The following is a 9,578-nucleotide window of genomic DNA, read 5'->3' on the forward strand; positions in this document are numbered from 1 at the left end:
CCCTGTGAGCCCCCACAGCTCTTAGGGACTGTCACCTCTTATCACCACTCTTCTCCCAAACCATGCAGTCTATCGAAGTGTTTCTCCCAACCAACGCACACAGCACTCATCCTGAGAATTATAGTAATTTCTTTCATTTTCTTATATGTACTATAACGTTTAATACCTCCGCTAAATAGGCCCTTGGAAATGGTCCAACCTGCCTCAGCATAGGGTTTGAGGCAGGACCCAGGTGTCAGTCAGAACATAATTTTGAGTCCTAACTCTCTGCCACTTACAAGTTATGTACGATTGAACAATTTACTTAACTTTTACAAGCCTCAGTTTCTTTTTCTGTAAATTGAGGCTAATCATACCTACCTAATAGAATTGTTGTAAGCATTAAATAATGCTTCCTGCACAAGTCCCTTAACACAGTGCTAAATACATAGGAAGCACTCTATAAATGTTAACTAACTATATATTATTTTTAAATGTTAAGAAGGGGGTGGAGGGGTGCCTAGGTGGCTCAGTGGGTCAAGTGTCCAACTTCGGCTCAGGCCATGATGTCACTGCTCGTGAGTTCGAGCCCCGCGTTGGACTCTGTGCTGACAGCTTGCCCTGGATCCTGCTTCAGATTCTGTGTCTTCCTTTCTCTCTGCCCTACCCCCCCCCCAAAATAAACAAACATTAAAAAAAAAGAAGGGGGTTGAAATGTAAAGATGAAATTCAAAGGGGCCTATTCATCTCAGGCGCCCCATTGAAATTAGCTCAGTATTGGAGTGAGTTAAATGTAATTGTTGGTATCTGACAGGTTTTGACCTATAGAAATGGCAGTTTTATCTGTTTAATGTCATTGTGTTCAAAGAAGTACAGAAAATGAATAAGCTTGATGGTTAAGAATTCTGCAGGATGAAGGGGTGCCTGGGGGGCTCAGATCGTTAAGCGTCTGATTCTTGGTTTCGACTCAGGTCATGATCTCACGGCTTCATGGGTCCGGGCCCCCTCATTGGGCTCTGCGCTGACCGCACAGAGCCTGCTTGGGATTCTCTCTCTTCTTCTCTCTTGGCCCCTCCCCCACTCATTTGTCTCTGTCTCTCTCAAATAAATAAAATAATTTTAAAAACGTAAGAAAAAAAGAATTTTGCAGGATGGCGATTCTGTGAAGAATGTTCACTATGTCCTCCCCCTGTATCTCTCAGTTGCTTCCATACCTGGTTTAAGATGGAGGTGATTACTGAAAAGCTGTCTGTACTAGAATATAAGTTCTTTAAAAGACAGTTCTTGTGCCTTGCTACATTTGCTCCTGGAAATAAAGCCTCCTTAACATAAAAAGCTCAATATCATATAAAGTATAGAAATTCCCTCAGGAGAATTCTTAAGAGACTCTCAAAAAGGACAAAGGGAAAAGAAAGGAAAAATATTGCTCTTTACTTATGTTTTGTTTTGCCTTTATATGTTCCTGTGGTTTTCCTAAGCGGGAATGATCAGGTCACCACCTATGTTGGAAAATAATTTTATTTTCAACATGTTAGTCAAGGCCGCTTATGGCCTAAAACTCTTTCTACTGGAAAAAAAGGAAAAAGAGTGTGCTGCGTCTTCCACACTAGCGTCAGAAGGCAAGAACTTTGGAATACACACCAAGCATCTCATTTAGAGACTTTGGGCAAGAATCACAAAGCACTTGGACTTGTGGCAAAAGCCAAAATGAAAGTCAGTTGTTTCTTCTTCTTTTGCCAATTCCAGTGGCAGGCTCTGGCCTGCAGATCTCAGGATTTTTAAATGTCTTTCCAGCACAAAACTGCTTTCATGTTTGTATTCTTATTGCTAAATCTGGACCTCTTCTCACAGCGTCCTTCTTGCATTGTGTCCAGGAGCCCTTTTTTGTTTGGAAGTGTTCTGAGTTTTCTCTTCATGGAAACCAACGCCCCAGTTTGCACTGATGTAAATGTCCTTCCTGCCTCCTACACTGCGAAGCACGGCTTGCCAAAATGCATTAAAAAGCGAATCCATTTGAGTAAGGGCCATGAAATCAAACTGTTTACAAGCCTTCATGTTCTTGATTGAATACTTCAGAATTCCATTTTTAAATCTTTCAATATGGAAGCCATCAAGAGACTCTCACCCAGCCACAAACAACAACAGAGGGTAACAAAATCCTAGCATTACTGATGTCCTGAAGTAGTTGTGATGTCCTTATCTTCCAGATGTCTTTCTTCTTCATTCACTTGATTGTATCCTAAAATTAGGAAGCCTGTGAAATCTTTTACAGGCAGAAGATTGTTTTCTGTCTGGAAGTTGGAAGAAGAGCTTGGAGTCCAAGCTTAGTACTGGTGTGCATCCGTTCTCCTTCTTCAACAGACACTGAGGGTACAAAGACAAATGAAAGACTATTCCCATCGGAAGGATCTCTCATCCAGTTAGTGAGGAAATGAGAGAAATGAAGGATCGGGAGGCAGGCACGCAAGAGTTGCCATGGGAAAACCAAGGGAGGTTACCGAAGGGTTGCAGGAGAAGACATTTTACCTACGTCCCACAAGACACCAGGAAAAAAAAAAAAAAACATACAGATGTAAAATAACACATTTCCAACCTAGGACAAAACAAGTGTGAAAGCATATGTGGTGGTTGTTTTAGTTCGGGCTGTTATAACAAAAGCCCATAAATGGGGTGGCTTATAAACAACAGAAGTTTATTCCTCACAGTTCTGGAGGCTGGAAGTCTGAGCTCAAGGTGCCTTGGTGGGCGGGTTCTGATGAGAACCCCTTCTGGGCTGCAGACTGCTGACTTCTCACTGTGACCTAATCTGGTGGGAAGAGAGCTAGAGAGCTCTCTGGGGTCTCTTTTATAGCACACTAATCCCACCCATGAGGGCTCTGCCCTCATGACCTAGTCACCGCCCATAGGCCCCACCTCCTATGGGGGTTAGGATTTAAATACATGAATTTGGGGGAGACAAATGCAAGCACTCATTCCATAACAGTGGTAATGGTGCACTGGCTCTCAAACTTGTAACCACAAGACAGATTTTAAAAGATACTCATGCTGGCGTTTCATCCTTAGAAATTCCACTTGAATTGGTACAGGATTCGTTCTGGGCATTGAGACTTTTAGAAGCTCCACTGGGTATCAGAATGTGCTGCTCATGTTGAGAACCTCAGTTGTAAATTATCCTCTATCTGGACTGTAGAGCTTGTGGGGGATGAGTAGAGAAGAGACTGATAAAGTAGGTGGAAGCTCAGACTTAAAGTAAAGGTAATGGGGTAGTCCTCAAGGATGTCATACAGGTAAATAATAAAATCGAATTTGCTGATTAGAGCAAGACCTTAGCTAGGTGGCAGTTGAACGGATTGTGGACGTGACATTGTGAGTATATTGTGGGTGGGGTGGGAAAAGGGATAATCCTCGGGGGGAAAAAAGTAGACTTCTCAGAGGAAGGCTATGGCTGGGACTCAGGAAGGACCTGTTGACAGGTGGCACTAAGGGGGTGCAAGGGCTGCACATTGCAGCCTAACACAGCAGTGACAGATGAGCATAGGAGTCCTTACCTGGGTAATTCCATGCATACACCCACATTTTCCAACGCTTCAGGATAAAGAAGAGGCTTTTTTTTTTTGTTGGTCTACCTGGATTACTGTCCTTTGTGCTTGTCTCCTTTTTGCTTGTGGAGAATAATCCTCAAGGAACTGCAACTGAGCTCAAAGCTAATCAGAGTGGTAAGCATCTTTTAATAAAGAAAATGAGGTAATTTGACAGGGCTTTCATTCCTTCCTTCCGTTTTGCAAGCCAAGGCACGTTTCTTTCCTTCTTCTATCCTTGCTCCTCTGAAAACACTGCAGTGATTAAAAAAAAAAAAAAAAAAAAAAGGCTCTTTTGTCTGAGTTCTCTGAGATTCTCTTCCTTTATTGATAAAAATGTTACCAACCAATAGGGCAGTTTCACCAGTCCTAAGTACCCCACCAGCTACTTGGGCCTCTAGGCGGTGTCTCCTGTCCTGCAGAAGAACTGATTTCTTCTGGTTCAGTCCTTAAACAGCTGAAGAACTTACAAGTGCCCTATCAGAATAATTATGGCCAGAAGAGATGTAGCAATGGTGTGTGGCTAATTGGCAGGGTGAGCTCTGGCTTATGTAACGGTTACCTCTGGCAATTTGTCCTAACACCCCTTTTGGCAGCAATGCCGTGGTATTTTTAATGGTAAGAGCTTGGCTAGCATTCAGCCAATGAGCTTGTTCATTTGGCTGGCTGCAGTTAGAGTTACTGTTTCTTTCACCTTGTTTCCAGCCAGACTTGGTTCTGTAAATATGTCACTGGGGGTTTGGATGGAGCTGTGTTCTGCCTCGGTGCCTTAAATCCATTATTTCAGTTCAAAAGTCGTTTTACCTTTACACAAAGAAGTCCCATGATGGATCTGACCTCAATCCCGGGTGTCAGTTGGACTTGTAGAGAGGGAGTCAGGTGTTCCAGATTTTAATGACACTTTACAATTTGCAAAGAGGATTTGAAGATTGTCAACAGAGAGGAAAGCATCCTGGCCCTTGGGTGGGGTGGATTCGTTAGGAGTCGCCTTATGTCCCTCCTGCCAGTCATCGCCTGGTTGTCATCAGCTGTTGGAAAGAGGGGTAATGTTTCCTGACGGAGTGTGGAAAGGGGAGAGGAGATTCCATTTTCCAGGATTCAGTATCTCCTCTTTACCTTTATCACCCCTGCCAGGATTTGTTCTGATGTTGCCAATATTGACTATGGATAAATAATAGAGAGCTTCCTTATTCACCCTTAGCAGACCTATGCATTTTCTTGAAAATGGACTTTAAGTCAGAGGGAAAAACCAGATGTACTGTGTAAGATACGCACTTGAAAAGTTACAAATACTGGGGCACGTGGGTGGCTCAGTCGGTTGAGCATCCGATGTCAGCCCAGGTCATGATCTCATGGTTAGTGGGTTCAAGCCCCACGTGGGGCTCTGTGCTAACAACTTGCTCAGAGCCCAGAGACTGCCTCGGATTCTGTGTCTCCCTCTCTCTCTGCCCCACCCCTGCTCACTCTCTGTTTCTCTGTCTCTCAAAAATAAATAAATGTAAAAAAAAATTTTTTTAATTTAAAAACTACAAATACTGTTCTTTTCAGAGAGAAAACTAAGCCTTCTTTCATCTTAATTTCTCTGAGGAATTGAGACAAAGAAAACGGGGAGAACTGGTTAAAAGTATCATGAGAAGATACGCCCCCTCTTCCGAGATCCAGACAGGCAAAATAAAATAAAATCACTATTTATATTACTGCAGGTAATTTGGGCCACACAAACATAAGAGTGTCTTGGATAAATTTTGAATGAGTATGTTTAGAAGTATTCCCAAATGATAATAAGCGGCATATCTGCCAATCCCCATAATGCCAATTTTTTAATGTATTCTTACTATTCTGATGGTATCATTGCGATTTTTTTTTTCAATTAGGTAGTGATGAACTATGTAATAGGCTCACAGTTCTGGAGGCTGGAAGTCTGATATGTAACGGAAGATCCAGATATGCCTCCTATGGCATCAGAGGCAACTCTGGGGACTGGGAAGAGAGAATAATGAAAGAGCCCTGGGACCCAGCAAGAGGCAATCTGTTACCTTAACTCTCCTCTATCTTTAACCTTGCTCAACCAGGTTAATGGACTAGTCAGCACCACCACTCGAATTACTTGGCAAAGTAAATTGATCCAAATCCTGTTGAAGTAGTCAGCGTTCTCAAGCGGGAATTAAAAACGAAATCTAGTTGGCATGAGCCTAAATGGGTGTTTTTTCTGGCACACATGTGCAGGCAAAGTAAGCTGAAATTATAAAAGTAAATAATTCATGAGCATGCTTAATGCTTTCTCTGGAAGCAATGATTATTTTATTATCCAAAATTTAACCCTTTAACATGCATCTCCAGAGGTAGATTGGCTAGGAAAATCTCAAAGGAAAATTGAATGCAATATGCCTTTTTCATATGCTGATTTTTTTTTTTTTTCCAACACTGAGTTTTCTCTGGCCAGTGGAAAAAATTTAATCAGCAACTCTGTACAAAGTTTACTGCTTGGTGAACTACCACAAAATGAAGGTACATGTGCATGTCCCCCAGATAAAGAAATAGAACATTTCCAGAACCTCAGAATTTGGAGCTAGAGGTCCCAAGTTTGCAATAAAGGAAGAAAAATAAAAGGTAAACAGTTTTGGAAATAAGGAAGGAAAATCATCATTTTTCATACTACTTGTATATGTAGAAAATCCAAACTTATCTATAAATAAAGTATTATAATTATTAAGCAAATTTAGCAAGGTCACAGAATAGAAAGTCAATATGCATAAATGAACTATATTTCCATATCCACATAGAAAATAATTAGAAAGTGAAATTTTAGAAAATAATACTATTTATAGTAGCATAAAAACCCATATCTAGAGTAGTAGTTTTCAAGGTGTGGTCCAAGGAGCCCTGGGAATTCCTAAATTCTATTCAGATGACTATTTTTTACTCTCCTTCTTTCATGAGTGGACAGTAGTTTTCCAGAGGTACTTGATGTGTGATAATACATCAAATTGAGTGCAGAAGTAGATTTAAGAAGCTAGCTGTTTTTTGTTACATAGAGCTTTCAAAGGATTTTCAAAAATGTAAAACAATGCCAATATTTTCTGTTTGATTATACTATCCTTTAATAGGAGATGTGTGTTAAAAATTTCTATAGAGTTGTAGATTTGTGAATTTTTCCTTTTAGTTTTGCTAAGATTTCTCCTTTTACTTTCAGACTTACTTTATAGATCTTATTTTATAATTGTTTTATCTTCCTAGTAAAATTATTATGAAATATCCATCTCTACCTTTATTACAGATTTTTGCCTTTAAGGGTACTTCATCTGCCATTATTTATCTGCTTACTTTTTGTTAGTGTTTTCATGATATCTTTTTTTAAATCCTCTTTTATTATTTCTGTGTCCTAATGTAGAAGTGTTTCTTTTATAAGCAATGTATATTTTGTTTTTTCTTTTCTATATTTATTTATTTATTTTTATTTATTTTTATGAATGTAATTTGTCAAATTGGCTTACATATACCCAGTGCTCATCCCAACAAGTGCCCTCCTCAATGCCCATCACCCATTTTTCCCTCTCCCCAACCCCCCACCCATCCTTAGTTTGTTCTCTGTATTTAATAGTCCTTTGTGGTTTGCCTCCCTTCTGTCTCTGTTTATATCTTTTCTTCCCCCTTCCCTTCTCCCAAGGTCTTCTGTTCAATTTCTCAAGATCTACATATGAATGAAAACATATGATATCTGTCCTTCTCTGACTGACTTATTTCATTCAGCATACCTTCCAGTTCCATCCACATTGCTGCAAATGGCATGATTTCATTCTTTCTCATTGCCAAGTAGTATTACATTTAATATATAAACCACATCTTCTTTATCCATTCATCAGCTGATGGACATTTAGCCTCTTACCATAATTTGTCTATTGCTGAAAGCACTGCTATAAACATTGGGGTACATGTGCCCCTATGTATCAGCACTCCTGTATCCCTTGGGTAAATTCCTAGTATTGCTATTGCTGGGTCATAGAGTAGCTCTATTTTTAATTTTTTGAGGAACCTCCACACTGTTTTCCAGAGCAGCTGCACTAGTTTGCATTCCCACCAACAGTGCAAGGTTTCCATTTCTCCACATCTTCTCCAACATCTATAGTTTCCTGATTTGTTCATTTTAACCACTCTGACCAGTGTGAGGTGGTATCTCAGTGTGGCTTTGATTTGTATTTCCTTAATGAGGAGTGACATTGAGCATCTTTTCATGTGTCTGTTGGCCATCTGGATGTTTTCTTTGAAAAAGTGTCTATTCATGTGTTCTGCCCATTTCTTCACTGGATTATTTGTTTTTCAGGTGTTAAGTTGGGTAGGTTCTTTATAGATTTTGGATACTAGCCTTTTTATCCGATATATCATTTGCAAATATCTTCTCCCATTCTGTCAGTTGCCTTTTAGTTCTGTTGATTATTTCCTTTGCAGTGCAGAAGCTTTTTATCTTGATGAGGTCCCTATAGTTCATTTTTGCTTTTAATTCCCTTGCCTTTGGAGGTGTGTTGAGTAAGCAATTGCTGTGGCTGAGGTCAAAGAGGTTGTTGCCTGCTTTCTCCTCTAGGGTTTTGATGGTTTCCTGTCTCACATTTAGCTCTTTCATCCATTTTGAGTTTATATTTGTGTATGGTGTAAGAAGGTGGTCTAGTTTTATTCTTCTGCATGTTGCTGTCCAGGTGTCCCAGTACCATTTGCCAAAGAGACTGTCTTTTTTCCATTGGATGCTCTTTCCTCACTTTGCCAAAGATTAGTTGGCCATACACTTGTGGGTCCAATTCTGGGTTCTCTATTCCATTCCATTGGTCTATGTGTCTGTTTTTGTGCCAATACCATACTGTCTTAATGATTACATCTTTGTAATAGAGGTTAGGGTCTGGGATTGTGATGCCTCTCATTTTGGTTTTCTTCTTCAATATTTACTTTGGCTATTTGGGAAGCAATGTATATTGTGATTTTATGTTTGCAGTCTGTCTGAAACTTTGACTTCTAATTTGAATGTTTAGTCCATTTACATTTAATGTAATTACTGTTATAGTTGCATTTATAGCCATAATCTTGCTATTTTTTCAACTTTCTCTGCATTTTTTAATCTCATTTTTTTATCTCTTTTGATTAATTGATGTATTATTATTTCATTTTCCCTTCTATGCATTACTTCTTTGCTACCCCAAATAATACAACATTACTCTTTGACTTATCAGAATCTAATTCCAATTAATTCTATCAATTCTCTTACAATGTGAGAATCTTACTTTCTGTGATATTTTTATTACATATTTTAATTTTACATGTGTTTTAAACTCAACAAACATTACTAGTGTATTAATAATAAGTACTTATTTATATTTACTTGCATCTTTACTTTCTTTGTTACCTTATAATCCCCGTTGCATCTCCACTTCCTTCTGGGATTGTTTTCCTTATGTCTAAGTAACTCTGCATGTATTTCTTTTAGTGTGTCTGCCAATAATGACCTCTCAGTTTTAGTTGGCTTGGCATGACTTTATTCTGACTTTATTCTTGAAGAATATTATTCCTAGGTATAGAATTCTAGGTTGCCGGTTATTTTCTTTCAGCATTATCAAGATACCATTCTGTTGTCATCTGACCTCTATAGTTCTGCGGAGAAGTCAGCTCTCAGTCTTCCTGCTGTTCCTATGAACGTGACAGGTCTTTTATCAATTTTCAAGCTTATGTTTGACAAAACAAATATCTTTATCATCTATGGATCTGTTTTAGTTATCTGTTTCCCTTTTGTGTTTTGATCAACTGGTCCTGTGTTCTGGTATGCATGTTAATATTTTATGGACTGCTAGATATCATACATAAGTAATTGGAGAGATTCTGAATGGTGTTTTTCCTTCAGATAGTATAATTTTGTTTTTGAGAGGTAATTTGATAAGGGGTCGACTATATAATAGTCTGGGATTAAGCTGACCAAATACGAATTTCATTCTGTGAAATTTGATCTATTTCCAGTTTACCTTTGCTTATATTGAATAGTTT

General features: G+C 39.0%; 1 long non-coding RNA gene across 1 annotated transcript; it reads right to left on the reverse strand.

Moving 5' to 3' along the window:
- Window positions 1–1,479: 1,479 nt before the first annotated feature.
- On the reverse strand, window positions 1,480–4,054 carry LOC131506160 (uncharacterized). The gene is made up of 2 exons (XR_009258762.1): window positions 3,528–4,054; window positions 1,480–2,343 (listed from the first exon to the last, which is right to left on the reverse strand). It is a non-coding gene; the product is annotated as an uncharacterized LOC131506160 (long non-coding RNA).
- Window positions 4,055–9,578: the final 5,524 nt, after the last annotated feature.

The sequence above is a fragment of the Neofelis nebulosa genome, chromosome 3 (assembly GCF_028018385.1).
Source record: "Neofelis nebulosa isolate mNeoNeb1 chromosome 3, mNeoNeb1.pri, whole genome shotgun sequence".
NCBI lineage: Eukaryota > Metazoa > Chordata > Mammalia > Carnivora > Felidae > Neofelis > Neofelis nebulosa.